We start from the raw sequence: 26,869 nt of genomic DNA, 5'->3' as shown, positions 1-26,869 counted from the left end.
GTGTGTTTGTGTGTGTGTATGTCATGTGTCTCAGCTGGGTGACATGTGAAGGTGATGGGTGTCACCGGTGTCCCTGTCGTCTGAGGGCATGTCTCCGACTGCTGGCTCTGACACCAGCCTGACTGACTTATGATCAGGATTTATCATCTTGATTTATGATGAGCCCGGTATGTCCCTCTCACAGCCAGGTCTGCCTTGTGTGTGTGCGTGGGAGAGAGAGAGAGAGAGAGAGAGAGAGAGAGAGAGAGAGAGAGCGTGTGAGCTGGCCTAGGTGTATGATTTGAGTACCCCCACCCCTGCAAATATGATTTTTTAGGCAAAGGATGTAATATCACCCATTCACCAGTCACATTGTTTTTCAAATGCTGGACGGAAAGAAGAGAAAATTGTGACTCCTAGGAAAATGAGCCCGTACAACACAGCTCTCCCTCAGCAACGTAGGAGCATGTTCCTTTTGCATCCAGGTGTGAATGTCTAAGCACGATTAAGATGTGAAGGGCAGGGTGTTGCAGGAAGTAAAAATGATGCTCAAGTGTTTCCCCAGATAACATAGGGGTTAAGAAAACATATTTCAAGGACCTGAGTGCTAATTTGAAAATTATCTTATTGAAAATGTTTAATCAAAACTGTGAACACAAGGCCCCAGGTAGAGGGCCGCAACGTATGCAGCGTTGTCAAGGGTGAAGTATGAGTCATTTTCCTTCATTTCTGTGCTTGTTAACAGCATGAGAGTTTGACTAAATGCGGCGGCAGGGAATGGGGTATTTAGTAAAATCTTTTTCAATTATGCAGCCGGCCCACCGCCGTGCTCGGCTGCCCTTTAGCTGCTCCCCTATGGTTTGGGATGCAGAGAACAGGCCGTATACGACCAGGGGATGGAGGGAGAGAGGGGAAAGAAAAGGAGAGGAGAAGAGGAGGGGGAACAGGACAGAGAGAGAGAAGGAGGGCACTGGAAACATCACAGATTACCTATGGAGGAGATGGAAATAGGAGCGGAATCTGAACTACGGTGTGTAGTAGAGAGGAGAGAGAGAGAGAGAGAGAGAGAGAAAGGATGAACTGCGACATTCAGAAGCGTCTGGGCAACACAACACAGAGGTGCCCATTTTATGTCTCTGCCATGCAGTGGACGTCAACAAAAAAAAACCCAACAAATACACACCTTTAATTCTTCAATGCGACCCTCTACCCTTCCGTCTCGCCCTCCCTGCACCCCTCCTCCCCTCCAACAGCCACTGCTAATCCTCTCCTTCACACTCCCAAATAAAAGCGGCAGAGATGGGAGGACAGGGCAGGAATGGGGGTTAGGGCAAAGAGGGGTCCCTTGTCACATTATGCCAGGCCTTCATCCATAGATATGGTATAGAGCTCAGCCTGATAGAGAGGCAGTGTTTGAAAGACAGGAACGTGTGTGTGTGTGTGTGTGTGTGTGTGTGTGCGTGCGTGTGTATTCACCACTTTCAACGGCCAAAAATCTGTTCACACCGTCACGTGTGGGGACTCACTTCTTATCTGGGGACAAAAATCCAGCACCCACAGGGTTAACGTTTTATTTTAGGGGTTCAGATTTAAGTTAGGCTTTAGGTTAGGATTATAATTAGATTAAGGTTAAGGTCAGGGTTGGGGTTAAGTATGGAGTGATTATGGTTAAGTCTTCAGGGAAAGAATGGAAGCCAGTATAATGTCCTCACAAGTATGCAGTAGAGTTAGTTTCACATTCATAAGGTAAACACAGTAACAGAACTGTACACACCTGTACTCTGGGATCAGCTGGATTCCCAGTACCTAAATTCTTCATTCTTGGTAAGATATGTTATTGTTCTTTGGAGCTGAAGGATTTTCTCTTGTGTACTTTTAATGCACCATGGCCTGCTAGACAATCTGTTTCCATTGGTATTTTGTTTGTTATTATTACTTGACACACTGTATTGTAAACTTAGCATGGATCATTATTATAAGTCACACAGTGTATTCTAAACTTAGTATGGATCGTACTGTAATTTAACACATTGTGCAATTAAGTGTTAGCGGAAAGCACACCTACGCAACATAGTTTACCATGTAGCTGAATGTCACTTTAGCAGTGGTTCACAACCTTTTTCCTCAAGCGACCCTTTTCTATTATTGAGTAAACTGACTAACTGACATATTTTATGGATATTTCATATTATATTCAATGCATAACAACAACAGAAAAACTGATAAACTGTACAATGAGCCCACGTAGACTTTGATGAATTTTGAGCAGATTATTTCCTGTGAATATTGATCAGAGATGAGGTTTTTTTACATTTACATACAACTTTTTATGCAGTATTTCTGTCTGTATTATGTATTTTTATCATTTTATATATATTTGGACATACATTTTATTATAATTTTAACAGCCATACATACTTTTACTTCTCTTACTCTTTTTTTGACAAATTCAGTGTTTTCTCCTTATTGTTCTTTAAGCTCTTTGGTTGTTTCCTAATGTAGGACGAGACTGTTTATTATTTTTATTTTATTTAAGAATTAAGGTTCTGTGAATGTAGTTTGTGCTCAGGTCTTTAAAGTTTAGATCTTAAATAATAATGATTTACTTTTCTTACACCCCTTAAAATCAAGAAAGCCTTGCGACCCCCCACGAAGCTTTGGCGAACCCAAGTGGGGGTCCCGACCCCCAGTTTGGGAACCACTGACTTACAGCTGAGTTGACCAGAAATCTTTGGAAAAAATACATTTTTTTCCCCTGAGAAACTCTGAACTCTCTGATCATTTGGGAAATTTATGAAGACATGAAAAACTGTGTTGCTTGTGAGAGAACCAAAGTGATCTTCAAGATATCATATTATTTCTTAAGGCACAGCATATTCTGACATGCAATTTGGCCTTTTACCTTTGAATGCTGTTTTTCATTCACTTAATCATTTTATTCACTTGAAAAATAAGGATGTAATTACAATTATATCAAGCATGAGCATCTTTGTATTTTTAGAAATTTTGCGTCTAAAAACAAACAAAAAGCTGTTACTACGGTATAAACTTTGCTTTAGTACTTTACACCAGTAAAACGCAGCTGGACCACAGCCAATGGACACTGGCCTCAAGGATTGTGTTACTGTATCAGACCACATCCATGCCTTTTGAGACTAGAATTTCTGTGTATTTATATATTTTGAGATTACATCAAGACATGTTTTAATTACAGTTGCTGTTGATTCATATTGAAATAAAAGTGGGAAAATTGGCTAATTAAATCTAATCTTTATACATACACATCATAAAGAATATATAGAATATATCTGACTAGGATAGAATAGATAGCTCTACAATCTAGATTTTATGAACTTGCATATTGGCAATTTATCCTGTTTTTGATATACTATATGAGGATGTAACAATGAATGGATCTATGACTACAAGTTATTAAATGATTTGGCAGTAATCAAAATATCATTAAATACACTGTTCAAAATTGAAATTAAGAATTTGTTCATCCAGTCTCCAAACATAGCGAATGTTTCCTTGCCTTTGATATAATGTTAGTGCTAGTATTGTACATCACGTTCCCCCGCTGTGGTGAAAGCTGCCCTGTGTGTGTTTGTGTGTGTGTGTGTGTGTGTGTGTGTGTATTTGTGCATGTACACTCCCTGTATCTGTAGTTGTGGAAACAGAGAGGGCTGTACAGATCCAGATACACAGTCAGATACACAGGGGAATAGCTGTGAGTGAGTACTGTTGGTTTGTTTGACAGGGACCTCTTACCCCTGTCTCTCTCACCTCAGATAGAGAGAGACAAATACACCGGGATGGCAGATAGAGGCAGATAGCAGACGAGTGAAAGGGAGAGCAGAGAGAGTAGAGAGAGAAAAACATAAAGATAGACCACGAGGTGTTGAAGACGGGCCTGGGGAATAGGAGGCGTAGCATAAAGGAGCGAGAGCAAAGCGCCAAAGGAGGGGCGACAATAAAAGGGTTGGGGAGAGAAGGAGAGAATTAAGGGAGGAGAGGGGTTAGAGAGAAAGGGAGGGGAAAGGGAGAGATAAGGAGGGAGAGAAAGCTTGGCACTGCATCGGGTAGTGGAGGGTTTATTATTCTCTGTAGCACTCAATCAAACGCCGGCCCTCTGAACAGAGAGCAATGCTGGCGAATCATCCTGGGGGCTTTCTCTCTCTCTCTTTCTTCCTCTCTCTCCATTCCTCCCCTCCTCACCCTCCCCCGCTCTCTCTGTCTTTTTTCCTGCGGTGTATGAGTGCTATCCATCTGTCAGCTGTCAGTGCCAGTGAGAGATATACAGAGCTGTCACTTCGCGTCAGCCCGGGTTTGGGAGGCCCCTCTTTTGCAGCTGCTGCTGTACACATACTTTCCCTATGGCAGCACAGGAGCGCTGCTATTAAAGCTAAAACACAAGCGCGCACAAACACTGATGTTAGACCAATATATTGGTTCACCGATACTGGACGATTAAAAACTTGATATTAAGCAGTCAGTGCAATCCATGCTTTATAGAAGATGATTACTAGGATAATTATTTAAATGTCTTTTAGTCTTGATACTATTTTATGACTTTTCCACTCTGAACAGTATGAAATGATTGTGGAAAAACAGTTTTGCAATATTTTCACAATGAAACACTAAAATCCATCATCAGTAGTGAGTGGGTTGTTGTTGTTGAAAAATCAGCCTTGGACCAAAGCCTTACTCAACAGTGTGTCATGTGGTTCACTTCATATGTCTACATGAGGATGGTAATTTAAAAAAGAAACAATGTTATTGTTTATTCAATATTCATGCATTTAGTGGCCTTTAAAGAACACAATTTCCCAGGAGCCTTAGACCACTGCGGCTTGAACGCCATGGCCCAACAGAAAGAGGGAGTCCATTGGTAAGTCGAGGGGCCATGGTTACTTTAGACTGTTTGTACAGCAGAGACAGAGAAGACTGCACTTTGTAGACATTTTCAGACAGCAGACACACAGTTCACTGTTAACAGTTTAACGTTAAAATTATAAGGGTTTTGAAATTCCTAAAAGCAAGTACTGTAGCCAATTGGTCTTAATATGAATAGTGAATCCCCATAAACTAGCTCTCTATTGGTGGCTTAAAGTACAAAATATCAAGATCTGAATGATCTGACGGATCAGTCAAACCGTAATACATACAGCTGCACGTGAATCACTGTTATATTGTTGAAACCTGACAAAAAACACAATCTTGTCAATATTAATTGGCCTTTTGTACTAAAGATGAAATAAAAAAAAGTCAGTTCCTCCTACCATTATTTAGGGTACGAAAGCCTTGAAACACTCAAAACTCACTGGATAATGTTGAAACATATTGGTCATCAGGCTACAGTAAAACTGTATCTTTGTGTTTCATTCTGTTTCATTCTTCTGTTACTCATTGGCTCCCTATCAAAGTCTTGAAAGAAAGCTGTTGGTGGTAGTGAGGTTAAATCGGGACGACTGCAGTGCCAAACTCAAGGGAGGTTGAAAGGGTTGGATGGAGGAGGTGGTGTTGGGATGGATATGTGTGTGTGTATGGGGGGGGGCAATTACACAAATTAATTGCAGGCCTCTGCTGACACCACTCAGGAAGAAGACGTGAAGGGTATGCATGTGTGTCCTATGACAACAAGAGAAAAGGGGATGTGTGTAGCTTCCTTCCATGCCTTCCATTTGTATATGTTGACAAGATTGCTGGGTTTTTGTGCCTATTGTGCCACTCCTGCCATTCCAGCGCCAATTGTGTTGGGTTTTGGGGGCTCGTTATTAGAGGGTGACAGTTTCTGGGCGGAAACAAACACGACTCTGACGATTAACACCATGTCACCATGTCAGCTCATACAGTAATCCTGATATTCTGTCTATCGCACATGTGTGCAGAGAAAGGGAGGGGGAGGTGAGAGGACAGTGAGAATATCATAGAAATAGAGAGGGAGAGAGAAAGAGGCATAGCCGAGATCCCAGGAGAGACAGATAAAGCCGTGTCGTTCATTGAGGACATTGTGTACGTGGCGGCGTACTGTAATGCAATGTTAACATTCCTCCCAATCCCGGGCTCTCCACAGGGAAGAGTGAGGCCTGCTGGGGGATCTGTTTAGTTGATCAGAGTTGCCAGTGCTCTCGCCAGGCAAGGGAATAGACTAGTGTAGGATACAATAGGAGAGCAGGGCATGACAGACTAGGATGAGATAAAGGATACTGCTGAGTAGAATAGTATTGTAAGGCTAAGCATGAATAACATAGCAGACGAAGGACAAGATAGTGTAGTATGGTATTTATATGGGCATATGGTAGAGTAGGGTATCATGGGGTTAACATACTGTCGGTATTCAGATCTATGTGTACCTAGTGAATGTGTTTCACCACATAAACTATTCTTATGTAGACATTAGTTGTACACCTAACTGCCAACTGTAACTGTTGTGTAGCTAACTGAACCAACTAACAAAACTAATGTTAGCTTCCTTGCCTGCTTAGAATGAAGAATAAAAGAGACAATGGAATACGGTTGTCATGTTTACTGAAACTGAAATGCTGTTTAATAATGACAATTTTGAATTACATTTCACAGAAATAACCCAAAATTACAAAATATTATGCCAATAAAATTTGACTACACAATTAAGTAATCCCAGTAATGCTCCCTCACAAAAGTCTTGTGGAATAAAAAGTACAATATTTCCATACTTCTGTAGTAGAGCACTAGCATAATTGCACTTTATATGATAATTGCTCTATTAGACACTAGGTATTACGCTGATATTGGGCTACCCAGTAAACCTGTCTTGATAGGTATGATATGGTAGTATTGTAGAGTAGAATGGAATATATTTAGATATTTATTAATACAGCAGGATAGACTAACTGATCAACAGTCACATTCTGTTTCATTGTTTCATCCTCAGGCTATGAATGGTGTGACAAAGATACATAAACAGTAGGCTAGAGTTTGGTAGGATGTGGCTGGAAAGGAGGTAAAAGCTTATTATTACATTGGACACAGTAGCTTTGCAAAGGAAGGTGAAGCTAGGCCAGTTTATCCACGGGCATTTTTCTATCAGATTGTAACTCAGCAGCACTCCAACTGCAACTCCAACGCCTCTGTGGGCAGATTGGCTTCACCTTCACACTCTCAATCAGCTTTTCTATCATAGAGGTGTCACATTAACATACATGCATGCACACATGCCATACAAAATAGATGGCAACTTGCAGATGGGCATGTTTGTGTGCAAGTAAACACACACACACACACACACACACACACATACTCTCTACCCCCTCCTTCAGTACCTCTCAAACCCATTATTGGCAGCAGTTCAGTGACGGCTGTGTGACTGCCAGTACTGCGGATCTGCTCCTGGAGCGAGCTCTCCCCATCAGCGCTGGCTTGATTACCCTGATGTATGCACACCCAGACACTTGACAATCTCTCAGCATTTACATATGCAGCCTCAGCACTCCACACTACTTCTGATCTGAGGTGTATGTGTGTGTGTGTGTGTGTGTGAGAGAGGGTGTGTTTGTGAGATTTACTGCGTATATGTGTGTGCGAGAGTGTGAGTGTTCATAAGGCGAGTGGGAGAAGATGAGGAGAAAGGAGGAGAGAAATGGCAGCTCTCGCTCGCTAAACGTAAAACAAACAAACTTTAATCCGACGCCGAGCCCCTGCTCTTCAAAGCCGAGACGGAAGTAAGAAAGAGAGAGAGAGAGAGAGCCGCCTCACCTAAGGGTGTGCAACGCCGTAAACACACAAACAGAGCGTTTACCAGCCGGCCTGTTATTCACTCTCATGTCAAACACATAGCACTCAGAACTAACTACCACACACACTACCGGGGATAGAGCTGTGTTAAAACCCTCACAAAAGCCTGCACTTGACTGATGTTTTTCTTTCTTTTCAAATGAAAAATCATCATACAAACAACCCCCCTCACCCCCAAACCTGATTCAAAAGGGCCTGCCTCTTGTTCTTTCTTTCTTTCCATCTCTGTCAACGTGAGGGAAGTGTCGATGAGAGGCAGGAACAGAGAGAGAGACAGAGAGAGAGAGAGGAGGTCTGGGGAGTTGCACTGTGTCGATCCTTTTTGGCTGGCGCTTCACAGGGAAACCGGGCTCGGCTGATCATCATTAAAACGCACACAACTTGACATGTTTATTTAATGGCTGCTCCCGGCAAAGACGGCAAGCTGCTGCTATCTCTCACCGTCACATGTTGATCTACCACCGTGCCATGTGTGTCTGCGAGTGTGTGTGTGTGTGAGAGAGAGAGAGAGAGAGAGAGAGACGGAGTGTGTGTTGGCATTAATCTTTGCATATGTGCCTTTTACATCTTGTATGCTGTATATGAAGATTTCTGAAATGTGCAAGGGAACTCTGTTCTGTGCAAATACTGTAAAGTTAGGTCAGGCTACTTTGTGTTTGGATTAAGTGGATTGAAGTGATTGTTTCTCATACCACTCCAATATTTACACTAGATTTGACTGTGACTGAACATGCAATACAGATTTCCAACCTCCCCAAAATCCCTAATCTAAACAGTCCATGCCTTTAGTTAACATGCCAAAGCAGCGCCACCCTGCTGCTCTCTTGATTTCTTTGGTTACTGACAGCTTCCATAAATACCTTTGATGGCTTCAATTCACATTGGCCAACAATCCTAGAGTGCCACACAATGCATGAGTGATGCACACAGTGATCAGAGGAAGAATTTATTTATGTTTTGAAATGAATGCAGTAGAAGGGTCAAAGGGCTGATTGAATTTGCATCTGATTTAGTATTGATATTAATATATTGGTTGAAAATTTTAATACATGGCAACAAATGTTTTTCTTTGGATTTCACTATAATTTAAATCAGCCCCTATCATGATTTCATTTAGTCAAGCTTCTTGATAAAAACACATAATAAAAACATTTTAAGGACCAGTATGTAGGATTTAGTAGCATCTAGGTAAAGTTGCAGAACGCAACCAACTGAAAACAGCTTGCCTTCCAAGTGTGTAGGAGAAACTACGGTGGCCACAAAACCTGCGGGGGAAAAAATGCGAAAGGCCCTATCTGTTTGGTTTGTATGTTTTGGGCTACAGTAGAAACCTAGTCGTTCAACATGGCAGACTCATAGAGGAGGAAAAGATTAAAGATGAAAAAAAACACAATTATCTTATACACTAATGAAATCATACCTTTCTACCATTATACCATTTCTGCCGGTAGATCCTTCTAAATTTTACACACTGAACCTTTGAAGCTGCAAATACAACAGTGATGCATTGTCACGTTATCAAACTGTTGTGGTTAAGTTATCAAAATACACATCCAGCAGACACAGAGCAACATTCATTCATGCAGTCATGTGGAGTCCTGTTTCCATCTACTTGGCAAATGTACGTCCAATATCAACTCTCCTTTGCTTTGGTTTTTTGTCTCAGCCAATCTGTGGAAATTTTGTCTGAAGCTGCAATTCTGCACTATCTTCATCAACTAGTTGGTTACTTTGTCAGCCTTTTGGTGCTAGACATGTAATGTGCAATAGGTTTATCACAGATAAGAGGAACAGCTGAGTTAGTGATAATTATTTGAGGGTTTATCACTTTCACATTGCACACACTGAGCCATTCTTCATTCTTCTAAAGTCAGTCTTCTTCAAATATTTATCGGTGCAGCTTTAAGGACATTTTTAAACCAAAGACCTCCTTTGGTAACAACTTAAATGTGGTCTATTTGCTACCTCGCAGAGTGAAACAAAACGTGAGAGAACAAAATGTAGTGCTAGGCTATGGGGGTGAAACAGTAAAGAGAAAAGAAAGAGTAAGTGAAGAGGGATCAGAAGTTAGAACAGAGCAGATGTGTGTGTGAGTGAGTGAGAGACTGCAGGGCGGATTAAGGCGACACACTTCCTTTTTTGTTTGTTTGCGTGTGTAAACGCAGTTTTGATGAAATATTAATGGTGCCTTCCAAAATGCCTTGTAAAGGATCCTCTGTCTTTGACTTCTCCATCTGTAGCACCTCAGGTAGGCATTTAGTATGCCGTTCTCTCTGTCAGGAGGGAACCGGCAACCCTCCATGTGTCGAGCTGTCAGCGCAAATCCGCCGCCACCCCGCCCCTTCCCCCACCCCCGTGACACACCTTTAGTCCCACTGTCTGGGAGCCTGCCACCCCACCCATCCACCAATCTAATCGCCAGCCAACACTCCTGCAATGAAACTTTTCACAAGCCATTTGTTGTCGTACTTTTATGATGACAGGCACACATCAAATAAAAGATAGAATAGAAGAGGTGTGTGAATGATTGATATGTTTTGACATTCAGTTCATACTTCCTGATGTAAATCTTCTTTTCCTCTCGCCAAATAAACTAAGACATGCTTTCTTCTGAGATCGCATTGACGAGGAGCCTGATGATATTGATTGCACTTCAGAGAGCTGCTTGATTGGCAGCTGCCAAGGATCTGAGGATGTTATCCCACCCGTGCACCCACCCAAGCATCATCCCAGAGCCCCTACAGAGGAATCAGATACACCGACAGTCCCTCATCTCTCTCTGCTTCTGCTAATTCTGCCTGACTGAGGACGGGTAAATGATAGCGCCTGTCGACAAACATGAGTCTTGCTTGTGGTTTGGCGACGAAGGCCTCGCACTGGGGGAAGGAATCGGATTTAGAAGGCAAATACTCTGACACCCGTTGGCTTTCTGAGTCTAGTGATGATGGTGGATGCTTAGAGTCGGCTGTCAATCAGTCACCCTGGTGTAATTACAAAGGTGAAGCGTCTAGCAGTGTCATCATGAGTGGTCAGCCAGACACCCACAAGGCTTCCTGTCACAGGGAAGGGCTAATTATAGTTCTTACAATACATGTTGGGGGGTGGGGTGCTTGGGCATGCCATGCTTCATAATAGGCTTCATTTATAACACAGAGATGCACATTTCAATCTTGTGACTCGAGGCTGAGGGGCTTTTTTTTTTTTACATGTGTGCATGAACTCTTGCTCTTGTATTTTATGTTTTCAAGAAAGCTTGTAAAAGTATTTCTCTGCCCCCAAGCCTCATACAAAGACAGCATAAAAAAATATATACAAAGAGGGAAAAAAGATGGCGACTGTTGCCCGAGGAGGTATGGTTGTCATAAAAAGGCTGGGTTGGGATTTGTTGGTGTCACTCAGTAAATCAGTGGGAGTTTAATTACCAGCCTGGTGTGGAGGAGCCGTGACAAGCAAAATGTGTGTGTGGTTATGTGTGTGTGTGTGTGTATGTGTGTATGTGTGTGTGTGTGTTTGCAGGTTGAGAGCGGAGAAGCCGTGACAGGCACTAGCTCTGTGAGTTAGCATTCCTCCTGGGCCGGACCCTACCAAAAGCCTGACAGGGCAGAGGCACAAACTCACACACACATACAGGACTGTACCATTCTTCGCGTTAGGGGTGTGATAGGTGTCGGAGGCGGAGGGGTCTGCTTACAGAGTTGCAGCTCAGACTAATCCCCCCATCCCCTACCCCCGCCCCACACACCACCTCCACCTCCTCCTTTTATGAACTGTGCTGGGCAGGAACTTTGGAGGCTAATCTCTGCCTCATAGTCCAGCGCACACCGACTCTGACCCTCAGCCCTATAATCCTGTAACCAGAGAAAAGAGCAAGAGACGCAGGGAGAGACAGGCAAAACAAAACAGAGAGAGAGAGAGACAGCAGGGGGTGAAGCATGAGAGAGGAGACATGAAGCAAACAGAGATGTAATACAACATAAATACAGAATGCAGAAAAAGAACAAGGAAGACTAAATCCAAATTGTTGCTTTTTTTAAATATTGTAGTTGCTTCTGTGTTGTTATAGATACTATTAATGCATGACTTCACATTAAATTAGTAATCATTTCTTTGTGACTTCAGTGTATAAACATGCCTGCCACAGTGGGAAAATTTTGCTTTGAAAAATTGTACAAAAAAATAGATTCCAATAAAGTCTTGAATTAAACGAGAGGGCACACCCATTCAGAAAAAAAGAGAGAGAAAAAATAACCAGGAAAAAGTAGCAGGTAGAGTGAAAGGGCGGAAGAGAAGCAAACACAGGCTTGACAGAGGTAGGAGAGGTGATGATAAGCAATAGGTAATGTTTTTCTTCTCCAATTCTCTTTGAGGTAACATCCAACAATTTGAAGGTTCAATGGGCAAGATTACAGTTCTGGTAGAAATGAGTTAAAAATACAGGGTGAGTTGTAACACTGTCTGCGGTGAGTGAATGACACACACACATACACACATCAGTGTGCTGCAGTGTTGTGCTCCGTGCTCGCTGTTATTGGCTGTTTTCAACTGTAGCACGGATGAAAAGAGTCAGCATTACAGCTGTCAATTCAGATGGAGATCAGGTGGTGGGAATGAATGAGGAGATAGCATAGTGGCTCTGGGTTTGTCTACACACTCACACACACAGAAGACACTAACGTGTGCATGAATGCATGCATGCGAAGGCATTTGCAGATGCTAACCCTCAAAAATAAATCCTAATTCAAATCCTCTTTTTCTGCCAAAGGATTCTACTGTCACTCGCTGATTTTTAATGATTGCTGTTGTTCTTCTGACTCTTTCAGACAGACAAACAATGGCAACTGCAAGAGGAGATTTTTCCAAGTGTCTCATCATTCTGCGCTTAAAGTATACCAAATCTTTCAGATTTCACAGGGCAAATATCTGCCAATATTTCACACACTCTTTTCATGTTTTTGCAATTGATACGACTCAAAGTATTCAACGTGCAAACTGACAAAAAGAGAAATTTCCCAAAGAGAGTAATTAATTTCCTGGCACCTCACTTCGGGAGCTTGTAAGGCAAGTGAAACAATGAGCGTATAAAACAACACTCTCTAGATGTACTGTAGATTTCAATGCTAACAGACAGATGCCAATCTCTCTCTTGTTCTCTCTCTCCCCCTGCTAGACATGTGTGCTAGTTGGCTGAGAGACATTAGCATTTGTTTTACCCCCTTATCCCATGTGCTAGAGCCTCAGGCACAACAGCCAAAGAGACAGCACCACCTCCCAATATCTCATCTCTCAGTATGTGCGAGTGTGAATGCGAGACAGAGAGTGTGCTCTCAGTCACAGAAAAAACACACACTATTGATATGTGCTAAAAGATTAGAGACTGAAAGAGAAAGCTTGATGCTCGGTGTTTTTCATATATTAGTGATTTTGCAATTGGCATTAGAAAATTCATAAAGACTTACATACACAGATACATTGTGCATTCTTCTTTGCTTTGGTAGTACTGTTCTAATGGATTACCATGCCAATAGGGACCTCAGTTTTGAGTGTGTTAGAGCCAGTGCATTGTAGTGTGCATGTGCTAGTGCGCCCCCTAGCTCTCAGCTGAGGCCCATCCCCTTCTTTTTCTCCTCCTCCTCCTGCTGTTCCTCTTTTGCCCTACATATCAGTCCCGGAGAGAATAGACCCGTCTAACACCCGGCTTCACAGAGACGCTGTTTTGTCATGTTTTATATCATTCTACTAATGGCAAGAAAAGCAGGTCCTCTGACTAAAGACTGCGGTATCCCTAAAGATCTCTGGTAACAAATGCTCTGCAAAAAAAAAAAAGAAGAAAAAAAAGAAACGTGACGACTCGCCTTAACTGAGCTCTCTGTTCTAAGCGGCAAAAAGCTCTTGTTTTGTAAACAGTCTGAGGATGGCTGTGTTTTTGATCTCTATTTGTAATAAAGGAGAAAAAACAGACAGACAGACGAGAGAGAAGAGAGGGAGAAGGAAGAGGGAGAGAGAGAGAGAGATCCAACAGATGGTAGATTTGGCGAGGCCTCTGCCATGCAGTTTATGTAAAAGCCTGTCTGGAAAGAGCACAGACCCCCGAAGCATCTCTCACATATTGAGGAGTCACAATCATGGCCTGGCTGCAAAGTGAGACGCCCCTAATGCTGGTCATTACTGAAATACTACTGATTTGCTTTTGCTTTTTTTGTTCACTTGAGATTTTTAAAGAAAATTAGACTAGTATCAGACAGTACTAATTCCTCTCGGACAAAAAGTATATATAACCTACTATAGGCCGATACGGTATTGTTGTTTTAGAGTATAAAGTGCTCATTCATTCACACACAGTGTACATAAACCATAAAATTACCCGTATGTGACTTTGGCACTGTTTATCCATGTGGATTTCATTCAGCATTTGTATTTCTATGGCTGTCCATCAGACAAAGATGTTTGAGATTTGGGCTGAAACTGATGATAATTTTCTATATCAAATATAATAATCAAATAAAATGTCAAAAAAAAGGGAAATACGCCCATCGTTACTTCCCAGAGCGAGAGGCGGCATCTTAAAATGTCTTGTTTTGTTCAACCATAAGTCAAAAACACAAAGATACTCAGTTTACAATGATTCGTCTCATTTGAGATTGACAGTTTTTTCACAATTTGTATTTAAAAAATTATTGAAATTATTAATCAGTAATCCAAATAGGGATTATTTATCAACTACCCAATAAATTGACTATTTGTTCTAGCTGTAATTGAAATGCTATTGTTTTCATATTGGAGTATTATTCAAACATACACAAAACAAAACAAAACAAAGCCCCAGTATTACCCATTGTCACCACATTATTGTTTCCAACATGATTCAATCATTTATTTGAATGTTGGCGTCGGTGTATATACAGTGTTGCTGCCCAGTGACAAAATGTTTGGCGCAGAGGCGGACACACATCCACCCACACACACCCACACTCACAGCCCCAAAATGACCTATTTGTGAGCATGTGTGACCTGCGACTGTCGATCAGTGCAAATTTGTGAGGCAATGAAGCATGCAGGAGAGTCCCGTCAGAGCAGAGGCTAGACATCACCCCCCATCCCCTCTGTCCCAGGGAAGTGTTTGTGTGCGGGTGGGTGGGTGAATGAGGGGGAAGCAGGGTGGAAACGGCACCATGAATGTAAAGAGGCAAGGGGAAGTGAGGATGGAAGAAGGGCAAGTGAGGAAGAGGAGAACTCACAGCGAGTGAAGCTCATCTAACAGCGTGATTTAATGTCATCTGCTGGCTCGCTAAAGCCCCCCCCCCCAAAAAAAAAAAACTCTATCCCTGAAATGTTGAAAAAAGGACTTCTATTCAAGCCGGCATATTTTTATTCCTCCTCTTCTCTCTCATTTCACATGGGCTGCAGATGCCTTAATTGTGCTCGCTCTTCAAGGCAGCCTTTTCGCTTGCTCTTGATAAGTCTTTGATATCCTGGGCTTCACTAATTGTAGTCGCTGCAGTACATCTATCTTTTTTCAATTTCCTGATAATTAGCCTCTAACTCTTTCATCTGTCTTTTCAAGTGCACTAAATCTCCTTCTCTAATGAAAGTTACACTGAACCCAACAAGGTTGACGGCTGGTAAAGAAAAAAGAAAAAAAAACACTGACGTCTCTCTCCCTCCCTCCCTCCCTCCCTTTCTCTCTCTCTCGCCGTGGGCAGGCCCTGTCCTTGCGTCTCCAACGTGAAAATATTCAACCAAAAGAACACAGGAGCTGTTTAATAAGAACATGCTTCAAAATGACTCCGGTTTAATGGATGGGAGATGTGAGGTGAGCGGAAGAGCTAACCTGGAGCGATCTGCTAAAAAGATCAAAAAACTCAGAAATCACTCAAAGCCACCGCTGCACTCCCAGAAGACCACAGTCCTATCAAGAGGCTCGGGGTAATGAGCTGGATTGAAATATAACTGAGAGGGGGGCTATGTTATGTATATGATAACATGTTAGCACAACATCATTTGAGTCTGACAGCCTAGTTTGTACTCCGAAAGCCCACCCTCAACTTCTGCTCTGGCAGAATTTACTCTTCCTGCATATTCAAAACCAGAACCAGAGTAGAAAGATAAGACGCTAGGGAGGCAGACTGAGATAAAGGCTATTTGAAGTACAAGGAGTGTTGCTCTAATAGTTTTATGTCTTTTGATTCAGTGTTTCCATGGTGGAAATGTGTTATCGAGAGCATTACTAAGAGAAATGCAAACACAGACGGCATGAGAGGAGAGCAGAGGAGAGGAGGAGGAAAAAAACAGGCATCAAAATTGATTTTTCAATCATGCTTGCTGTTTCAAGAGGGCGTCACATGTTCTAATGACCTCATCCCTCTTGTAGTGATGTGAGTTATTTCACACCGGGCCATTTTAAACTAAGAGGAGTAAGGTGGGTGGGTGGGTGTGGGGGGTTAGTGCTGGCGCTAAGTAGGGCTCAAAGCGGTGAGGGGTAGTAAAGAGGAGAGGTGGGGTGGGCTAAGGGAATGGTTAACAGGGTCATTTAGATTGGATAGGAGATCGATACTGAGAGGTAGAGAGGAGGTGCATCTCTGTCACTGTGATGTGTGGCTTCTGTGTGATTGTTCTGCAGATTACGTACAAGGGAGGGGAAAAAGAAAAGGGAAGTGCTGTCTGTGTATGTGTGTGTGTGTGTGCTGTGAACAATCATGTCACCGTCCTCCAGTGATTTAAAACACATTTCATGTTTTTTTGTTTGATATTCTATCCCCGCAGAGGAGGAAATGAAATTCAATGTGCAGTGAATGTTAAGCTTATCAGTTTTCTTTAAAGATTTATCTTTTTTTTCTTTTTCACTGAGATGATTACAGGTGACCAATCTATTCATTTATCTAAAGCAGATACAATGATAAGATGCTAATTAAATCACGCTTTTTAAAAATATATGTCATTACACATAACATGTCAGTGGAGAAGCAGTCCTGTGACTGGGAGGTTACGGGTTCAAAGACAGACAAAGTGGCAATAAGCTACTTCACTCCTGCAACCTCTGCAGAGGTGCCCCTGAACAAATCTCTGAACATCCAAAGCCCTAATAGATTTGTGTGACAAAGGGGACCTTTCCAGGTGTATGCAAGTGCATGTTAGCAGGTTATGACAAGGGATAAAGGAACATTATTGTATTATGCCTTAGTGCCTGGTTTTGTGCTGGTGCATTTGTTATCATATATTGTTAGTGCGTGTGTGTGTCCTTGTTGCATGCGGCAGTTTGTGCTCCAGTGCCGCCTGCAGCATTTCCTGCAGTGTGTTGCGGCCTTCTGGCAAACATGCAAGGCCTGGAGGTAAAACTGTTCACACATAAGGAGGAGGAAAATAAAAAATATGCGAGGCTCATAGCAGAAAGCAGATTTCTGTTACTGAGAAACTGCACCTGGTGCAAATTCAGCCATTATATAGAACATGTATTTTGCAATTGATTTTGTCAGTATACCTGCAACTGTAGTGATTAGCAAACCTTAAAATAGCTGTAAATTATTCGTCAATCAATCATTTCTTACCTGCGGACACACATGAAATCATAAGAAGACCTACATATGCAAGCTTAAAAAAGACTTTCATGTTAAATGCTGCTTTAAGTTACTTTATCCCACTGATACAGTCGGCTACATCATATCCATTCATAAATGTACTCATTTATTTTGTACTCTTTTCTGTTGGCAGCTAGAGCCGAGCAATGAATTACTGTTTGACTTTATCCAGCAGCAGTCATTGATTAGCATATAGAAAGAAGATCAGCTTAGCAATTAGCAGTCTTCTAAAACTAGAGCAACAAAGAAATATTATACAGGTTTTGTCCAACTCTTACACTCTAAGGCTGGTTTTCATAATTTTTGAAATCATGTAATACCTCACTGATCCCTGTAGGAACACTGTGTGTTCTCCTGGCTTCACAGAGGTGAGAGGTCAGGGTCAGCGGCAGAACAGCTTGTAGGGACTCAGTGTGTTGATCAAAGACCCCTCTGCAGGCAGGATGCTTGCTGACACAGCTGCTTAGATCCAGTTTGAAGGACATTCTCTGTAAACACAAAAAGAAGAAAAACACGACTCACTTACTGACACTAATATTTCTGTATTTGTTCTTACTTGTTTGGTGTGGCCTCTACTTTATTGTAGCAAACATTGAGAATATCTGAGAATATTTGGAAGATAAAAAAAAGAGCTAATACATAGTTCAATATTTAAAAAGCAAGATGGAAAAATAGATATGTGCATAACCATGGAGTTATTGTGCAGTGCCTACAGTTCTTAGCATAACTAGCTACACTTTTTCAGTCGATTCTCTGGTCGCAAAGCAACATTTAGACTGTGTAATGACAGTGGGCTCACAGCTGAAGGACCATGTAAACTTTTTAAATTTGTTTTACTGGATGTGATCATAGAGTATCTCCTCCAACAACAGTCATGTGGCTAAAGGCTTAATCTCTTGGTAGGCCTTGTTATTTTCTCTCAACCCCCCCATATCCTTACTAAAGTGGCTCAGCCCTTAAATCAAGATAGAAGGAGAAGGAGAAGGAGGAGGAGGAGGCGGAGTGGGGGTAACAGGAAACACAGCTCTCCTCTCTTACACTCTGTCCCTGTTTTGAGTGCTGGGATGTGACATATTTTGGGTTTTTTTCTCATTGTCCTTCTGCCTGTGCTGGGATGTGGGAGGCGGATCAGATATCACCGCCTTGGGTGTTCGCCAGTGCCGCTCGTTCATCACACTGCCCTCCCTCCGGGGCTTCTGGGAAAACGATGGACATAGAGGGATGTACGGCCAGGGACGACAGGTGTTCATCTTCCAAAAAACACACCAATCAGGTGCTCACATCTCCAGCCCCGTCACGATCTAGCCTTCTGTAATTTGATGCAGGTTCCTGCAGCTCATTAGTAAATCTGGATCAGAATGCTCTGCTATCTCTGTTATTTTACAATGAAAGTGTGCTCTGGCATTAGTTGACCATTTATTTTTCATCATATTGCAACAGTGTTTGTGTTTTGGAAGTCCGGCATGTTACAGTACACAAATCCAACCCTGTCTTCTGTTATAATGAGGCTGTTTTGGGACTAAACTTTGAGGGACTCTGCAGGGTTTCTGGCAAAGTCTCAGAAAAAGACTTTCTTTTATTTGCAGCTGAAACTTTGTGACCTGCTCATATCAATAACATTTCTGCGGATAGACTAGATACAGTATTATATATTATCTGGTCAGTATGATGTCAAATCATTATCAATTTAAAGGGAAAACTGGTACTTAATGTTCTGATTGTCGCCTACACATAAACTCAGCTGGTGTTTCACTATTACTACAAAATGAAAAATCTGCTAAATTATTTCATACCGCGTGACATCAAGGTAACTGTCTTTCACTCTAATAAGGCAAATGAATTATAAAAGAGAAACAAACGCGCCATGATAAATCAGTCAGTTGCTTTGTGACAGCTGTGATTGACAGTTTTCAACCGAGATCTGTTGCGCGAGGGAAATCTGGAAAAAGGAAAGTGTTTCATACTCGATGAGGTAACATGCTGAAATGTCTGCAGACTCCTTTAGAACGTCTTTGAGAAACATGATGGAATATGATGAATTTATCTCATGTTTGACACGAGGTCAAACTGTGTTAAACACACAGAAAACTGGTGGTTTATTTCCAAACTGACACGTTGTGTGAAGTGCCCACATGAGTGCATGACGTGCTGACAGTAAATGACACTAGCCTTCGACCACTGGGTTTTTAATCAAAGTGTGCCTGCCTGAGTGTGTGTGCGTGCTGCAAAATCTCGATGCTACAGGGCAGCAGCTCTGCTCACATGTCACTGTCACTCATTTCCACGGCTTATTTTTAAACAGAGATCACATCAGTGAAGCGTCAGGTAATTGCGCTGTAATTAATTTATAGTCCAAATGGCTCCTTAAAAAAGTGTGTTGTGAAAAGTACAATGTGAAGTGTTGTGATGGCTGTCACCGTTCAGCGGGTGTACGCGACAGCTCAAAGTGATGTGAACACTGAGCAGCTGCTGGGAAAACGAGTAAAAAGTGAAAAAGAATTGTGTATGTCACTGTTTGAGGGATAATTTTGGTATTCGCTTCTGTACTAACTTGGACTTTCTCTCATATTTTTTGAAAAATACAATAATTTAGATTACCTAAAAACAACGTATGTGTCAAACTGGACTTTTAAGGACAAATCGCTGCATTTACTGTACTGCCTTTTTCCCCCCCATAGTTTTATTTGAGTCAATTTAATTTCTTTCTCAAGGGTGGGAAAACTAGCTGCCTCTTCAAACTTTCAGAGTATGTAATTTGGTGTAAAACAGTAGCACTTTAGGCGTTCTCCACCAGTGAAATTAAATGGGACCCTGCGGGGTTGTGTTGTAGGGTATTAAGTAATGTTTATTGATGTTTATTCTCCGAGGGAGCTGCGTGAAAAAAAATCACTCTTCAGCTTTGATTAATTTCCCCCCTTGCTCCACGTAAACGATGAAGCTGAGGCAAAATCGCTCTTTAGCCATGACTAAGAGAGACTACAAGTGGAGCATCTCTCTTTAAAAACCCCTCATGCTGTTTTATGTAAAAAATGGACTGTGACCGTGAGGACTTTTTTTGAAAAATGATGGCTGGAAGCCTGCAGCACGATTCATCACCTATGAATTTGAGCAGCTGGTATGTCTTCTTTTTGCTCTTCGCGGATGGAGATCAATTTAACAAGACCATGACTTCAGTCAGAGCAAATTCAATCTTGTTTTTGTCATTAAAATGGAATTTTGTAACCATTAATGTCCCCCTCCACTCAAAAACAATGAGATTTTCTTATTGTTCCTACAGTTGCATCTTTCAGCTTCCCTGTGCGGATTGATGTATGAGCAGAGTTTTACACTAGAAGGATGTTTCCACATTCATCTGCTAAAAGTGCAAAGTTCCTCCATGCTCATTGAAAATCTGATTTTAAGGGGAGGGGCCTACAAGCAGGATTTGTGACATCACAAATATTATAGACATTCTTGTTCCAATTATGTGTGATGTAAAAAGTTGAAGCCACCAGTGCACATATATTGAGAACTACAAGTAGGAGACATCTTGTGTCCAGCAGGCAAACTTTAGAAATCAACAAAATATATATGTATATTCATAGATTCTGGAATTTTTAATGAGGTGCAAGGAGTGGGTGCCTTTTTAAGGATTTTAATGTGGAAATTATACTTTTATAACTTATCAGACATGCATCATTGTTTTAAGCAGACTATTTGTACATTATGTCTTAATACATGTCTAGAGGAGATCTTTAATTAGACCCATGGAAAAAAAAAACTGCAAAGGAATATATATCATTTTATAGTTTTATGGAATAAGAAAACTGCCTTTATTCACTTCGTTCAGGTCTCAGGAATATCTGAAGTGAAGCTTCTGTTTGTTTCTTCTTTGAATCACCTTTTCCTAAGTGTTCCTGTGTGTTTCTGCTTGGCTGGCTGCAGGACTGACACCTCTCCCCAGATCCGAGCATGTTCAGTCGCCGTCCTGCTTGCCCCCTGTGCCAGCCTGTCATCTTGCCTAACCCATCACTCTCTCACAGCACAACAAGTCCCCACCTGTCACACACACACACACACACACACACACACACACAGAAACTTCTCTTCTTTACTCAATGATAAAATAAAATGAAAGGCATAAAGAAAACAATGACAGTGTTGCTATGACAACCTCAGGCTGAAACCACACATTTTCCTCCTTTCTCCTGCTCTTTAACACAAATGCGTGTTCTGATAAACCTTTGAACTAGTTCACAATATAAAGGGAATGCACAGGTATACGTTGAGGGCCACTTGTGAGACAAATACACTGTAACCTTGCTGCAAACATACACACCTACCACTCTATATTGCTCCTTGTTTGCTATTTGTGGTAAAAGGTCCTATTTGATGTAAGCTATAAGCGATGAGAGGCAGTGCTTTACAGTGAATTTAGAGCAGCTAAGAGGCACTGTTAGGCATGATGCGAAGCACAGTTATAGCCTCTGAGCTGTTCTAAAATCACTGTGAAGCACTGCATTGAGTGGCTTATTGCTTTTATAAAATGACATTATTCTAATGTTATTCTTCAGTTGGATAGCCCATGACAGGGTTAGCCTGATTCATTAGCATGTCAAATCTGTGGCTCTTCAGTGGTGTGAACCTCAAATAAGACTGATGTAATGCAGATGGGACAAATAAAGGTTTTCTTATCTTATCTTATCTTATCTTGATTACATATTTATTGTAGCTCTGCACTGAAGAAATTGATTCAGATAGAATTATTATTTTATTTTTATTGAATGCTTGCCTGCATATCTGGCATAAACATTTAAACTTTACAAATTACCAAAAGTGAAAGAGAATATCAATCAGAACCCGCAATAATACCTAACTATGGGGTTCTTAAGTAAAACCTATACAGTGTTAAATGAGTTTAAATTCCGAGCTGAGGACAAATTCTCTTATATTATTAAACCAAACAACCATGTTTTAGACAATTTCTATTAGCATTTCATTAAGATTAATACTAACAACATTAACATTGTGCTTTATCTGTGTCTCATTGCCTATGCTGCTCTGCATGGCTGATCTGAGCTAGATGTGGTTTATTGCACGTTTTTTCGGTTGCTTTACACTGCTCTGCATGGCTTCATGTGCTGAATTCTGGATGTTCTGCTGCTTCATGTTGCTCTACATCACTCTTCTTGATCATGGAGATTTTGTTGATTTTATTGGAATTTGGCCATTTTATTGTTCTATTTCTGTATTTCTTCCCCCGTCACTTCACTGGTTTTAGAATGTCCTTGCCTAAAGACTGCACCTGAAACGGCTAGCGTGGATTAATTTCATTCGTTCATTTAAAGAAATGTTGACTAAATGTGCATTGTCCTTTACGATAAATAAAATGAAACCTCCATGACTTGTATGTTCTGCCATGAGGCTGCTGAGGTTGTAATCCTGCAGCAGATGCTCAGTCTCAAACACACCCACACAAACACACAGAAACACACACAAACCGGAAGGCCTTACAATAAGAGACAGCTGTGGTTGTGAAGAGGCCAAATCTGCTAATGACCCCCTGTCATATTCATTAGGGAGCCTCATCAGTGTCTGCATGGCTGCAGTGATTGTCAGGCAGTTTACCGCCTGTCGATAACAGCTGAAAGCCACTTACACCTGTGCTGGTGGTTACAGGTGTTGCGTGTATTATTTTCCAGCATCTCATCTTACCTTCAAAAATCAAGATGGGAATGTATTTCCTCTCCTCTGTGTCCTGTATTTTAACATCCAACTTTCACTTAATTTAAACGGTTGACTTTTAACTCAACTCTAGTAGGAATTGTGATTTCATCCTACTATTTAGGCAGCAACATAACACCTTACTGATATGAATTGGCAACCAACAGTATTACTAAATTTGTTCAGAAGTCTAATAACTTTAATGTTTTGACACCTTACTGCCCAACACTGTGTGCACGTCGGTGTTAGACCAAAAATGCAGTGTAAACAAAGGGTGCAAGTAAATAGGAAACTGACCCTTAAAAGACCCAGTCCTTCCGTAACCGACATCAGTTTGGTAAGTAACTTCTACTCTATCACGCAATAAAGCAAACAATGAAAATAGCAGCTGAACAGTACCAGTCAGACACCAAACACAAACACAATACCCGCAGCAAGTCAAACTGCACCACATCACACTAAAAGACAATTCCAGTTCCAAACTTTTATTCATTTTGTACAGGAAGAGAAAAGTGCTAGTTGATGCATTATTTCTAGCAGAAGAGGGTTGCATCAGTCCTCTCAGTTCTGACTGAAGTCAATAAGCGCCATGTTGCCTCATACTGTCCCTTCCCCCTTACCCTCAGCACACTGCATTGTGGGATATCCTGTTGGTTTATCTTCCTCTGCTGCTTGTCTGGTGGTTGTCTGAGCCTTGTCCATGTTATGTTCTGCTCTTTCTCTCTCTGCCCTAAAAGAATGACGGGGCTTTGAAAGGCCTGGCTGTCACGATCCTTCAATAGCAGCCGGCTAATTGCTGACCCTAACAGGCCCAATTAGCACTTACAAGCTTGGCGCGGGGGCCCATGGGAGCCGTCTGCGCAGACATGGGGATGAGACGTGGCCACCACTACAGCGTCTTAAGCACAAAGAGCAGCCACACGGCCGCTCTTCTTTCTATCTGCTTCTCTGGGCTTTATTACCCCTGCTGCCTCTCTCTCCATCTTTCTCCATCTCTTTCCATCTTTCACCCATCCTTTAGTCTCTGTCTGCCCAGCCGGGCTCTTTGCTGAGGCCCTCAGAGAGATCTCTTGAAGTGCAAGGAATCAGAGACAGAGGAGCGCTCTGGGAAAGCTGGCTGAGCGAGAAAAAGGGGCTCCAGCGCTGAAGCTGGTATCACGATGGCAACAAGCGTGTAATCAGCCCTCTTTTAAAGTGGCTTCTCAAAGAGCATGAGGGCTAATGTGCACAACTTAGACTGATATTTTCGATAAAGCCCCACATTTAGTAACTGGCAAATATATCAGGCTGGCTGTTCCCTTTTGAGTGTGAAATGTGATAAAGACATACATCTCCCCACTGATAAGGAAAATGCAGGGAGGAGCTGGAGTGGTTGGCACACAAAAGAGGTCTGTCAAGACATTGGGAGTTTGGTGATTTTACAAGCCATAATTCTCTTGCTAAAAAAGAAAAAAAAAGAAAAAAAACTGCAGAGAGGAAGATGATTAACGTGGGCCGGACTGCTCGTCCCTCATCTATTCTGTTATCTTCATTATTTGGAAGGCATTAAAAGAGGCCAGGGATGGCAGCTCGGGGAGAGGGGCTCAGGAGGTGGGGGAAGTTCTATGTGCTGGGATACTAATTACAGTGTCCACTAATAGCGCCTCAAGTAAACCAGGCCAATGCATCTTGCTTGATGAGAACATGCATCAACCAGCTTAATTGAGAGTAAAATGAGGCAGGCGTGCCACAGGACCTATTAATCAACATTGATGAATGAAAGTGTAATTAGATGTGGAAATACAAAAAAAGGGGAAAGGAAAAGCAATCGGTTAACTTAAAGTTAAGGCTATAGTTGTTAACTAACACGTTGCAATATTGTGCACATTAGGCTTTATCTTTCTCCCTGCCCAACTTTTTTTTCTTTGTGGAAAAATGTATAGGTAAGAGTGTGTTTGCTGAGGCATCATTTTGATTACGTAGATATTGTACTTCCCGCGCATTAATAGTGAGTATTGCTGCACCTGCAATACAGACTGCACCTGCTGCAGAATACACACTCTAGCCTAATTAGTTTATTCAAAGCACCTCCATCAACTACAGTACTTGATGCATTCATCCCTGCTCTCCTCTAGGCCATGATGATCATTGCTAATATGGTCCACTCCCTACTATACTACCACTGTTACTTCCAGGACTGGATTAAGCAGGTGTGACACCAGACTTTGCCGAACTATCCATATAAATAACGTCTGTCTGTGGCAGTGCACTCGAGGCTAACAACCATCATCATTTTTAACATGATCATGTCAACACTTTCAAGGGTTACTTAATGTCATGAGACTTGGGATCTGCGTATGATGTAGCGTGACATATTCAGCCTTAATCTGTGTTTATTGTTCATCATATTTATCTTGTGTTGCAGCGTTTTCGCTCCCTGACATTGACATTCATTGCCGGTCCTGCGCAGCCCCATGAGCTATGTGAATAAACACAGCAAACACAACACCCTTGAAACGCCATAATCCCTTTTGTTTTGGTGGAGGCTCTTTTCGCTGTGTATGCAAGTGGGAAAGCCTCTCTGTCTTTACACACACTCACACACACATACACACACACACATGCGTGCATACACATAGAGACATACAAACAAAACTCACAGGCACAAACACACACACACACACACACACTTTCCTCTCTCTGCTCACTTTCCCTTTCAAAAGCTCTTATCTATTTATAGACTTTGATATGTAAACCTATGAAATCTTACCTCAGGCGAGACAATCAGGCCTGTTCTTCTTCAATCCGCTGGAATCAAAAGACAGAAAGGGGAACAAAAAAACAGATGAGAAAAGCGAAACACAAAAGAGACACAATGTAAGAAGAGAGAGGCAGAGGCCTGCTTATACTATAGGGTTGATAATTACAGCCAAAGACAAGGCAGATTAGGACGACGTTTTCACCAAATGCTTCCTGAAGAGGAGACTGACAGAGGAAGCGATGTGTTTTATTTTTGAACCAAACGCTCACATTGCCTCCCATCGCTTTGCATTAAAAGAGCAGGATGGCGTAACTCTGCTGGTGGAGGAGGAAAGGAGGCCGGCGATCTGTCATGGGATGGTGCACCCGATATCTGAGACGTGCCGTAATGAAGTGGACATTGGGGGAAATAAACGCGGCAGATTTACCAAATTTGGTGAGCGGCAAGTCTAACGCAGCATAGCAGCATGGGGCATGAGAGGTCAGCTCCATTTTCTCCTGCACCCACTGACATCATCTAAAATGGCCTGGCTGAAATTAGCCTAACCCCCGGAATGACATATCTCTCCGCATAAGCCATGTGGACGCGACGAGCGGCTGAACGTGAAATCCAAATCAACACATTGTTTTTGCAATGTCAGAAGCAGCCAGGGAATGACCATCACTCTCTGGCTCGGGGATATTTGTTGTCAAAACGGTAGCTCTGCAAACTGTTTGAAATAATCTAATCCAGCGAATCTTGACTCGTTAGGGTCATTATGCAGGCTTGACCTCGTTCTGTAGGGATGGATCTCAGCACAGCGAAGGGGAAGCGCAGGCGGACAGGGGCTGTCTGCAGAAACACGTGGAACTTCCTCCGTCAATAAGTGTGACGCATGTTGGCTTCAGAGACGGGTGGCTGCCTGGTGGAAGAAGCACGACACCCGTTGACTTTAGAGCCCTTTACGCTCCCGGCACCAAACAAGACAACACAAATACAGTCAATTTGAGCAAGGGGAAACACACACATTGTAGGGCTTAAGAGCACTGAACTATTGTTCTGTAGGAAAAGGGGCTCTGCTTTATAACACAGAAAATGTCTTGTTGACCAATTATAGATA

Source organism: Morone saxatilis, unplaced genomic scaffold, assembly GCF_004916995.1.
Source record: "Morone saxatilis isolate NCDOM2014 unplaced genomic scaffold, NCSU_SB_2.0 Contig24, whole genome shotgun sequence".
NCBI classification, from domain to species: Eukaryota; Metazoa; Chordata; class Actinopteri; family Moronidae; genus Morone; species Morone saxatilis.
The sequence above is the reverse complement of the archived record's forward strand: the minus strand, read 5'-3'. Positions refer to the sequence as shown.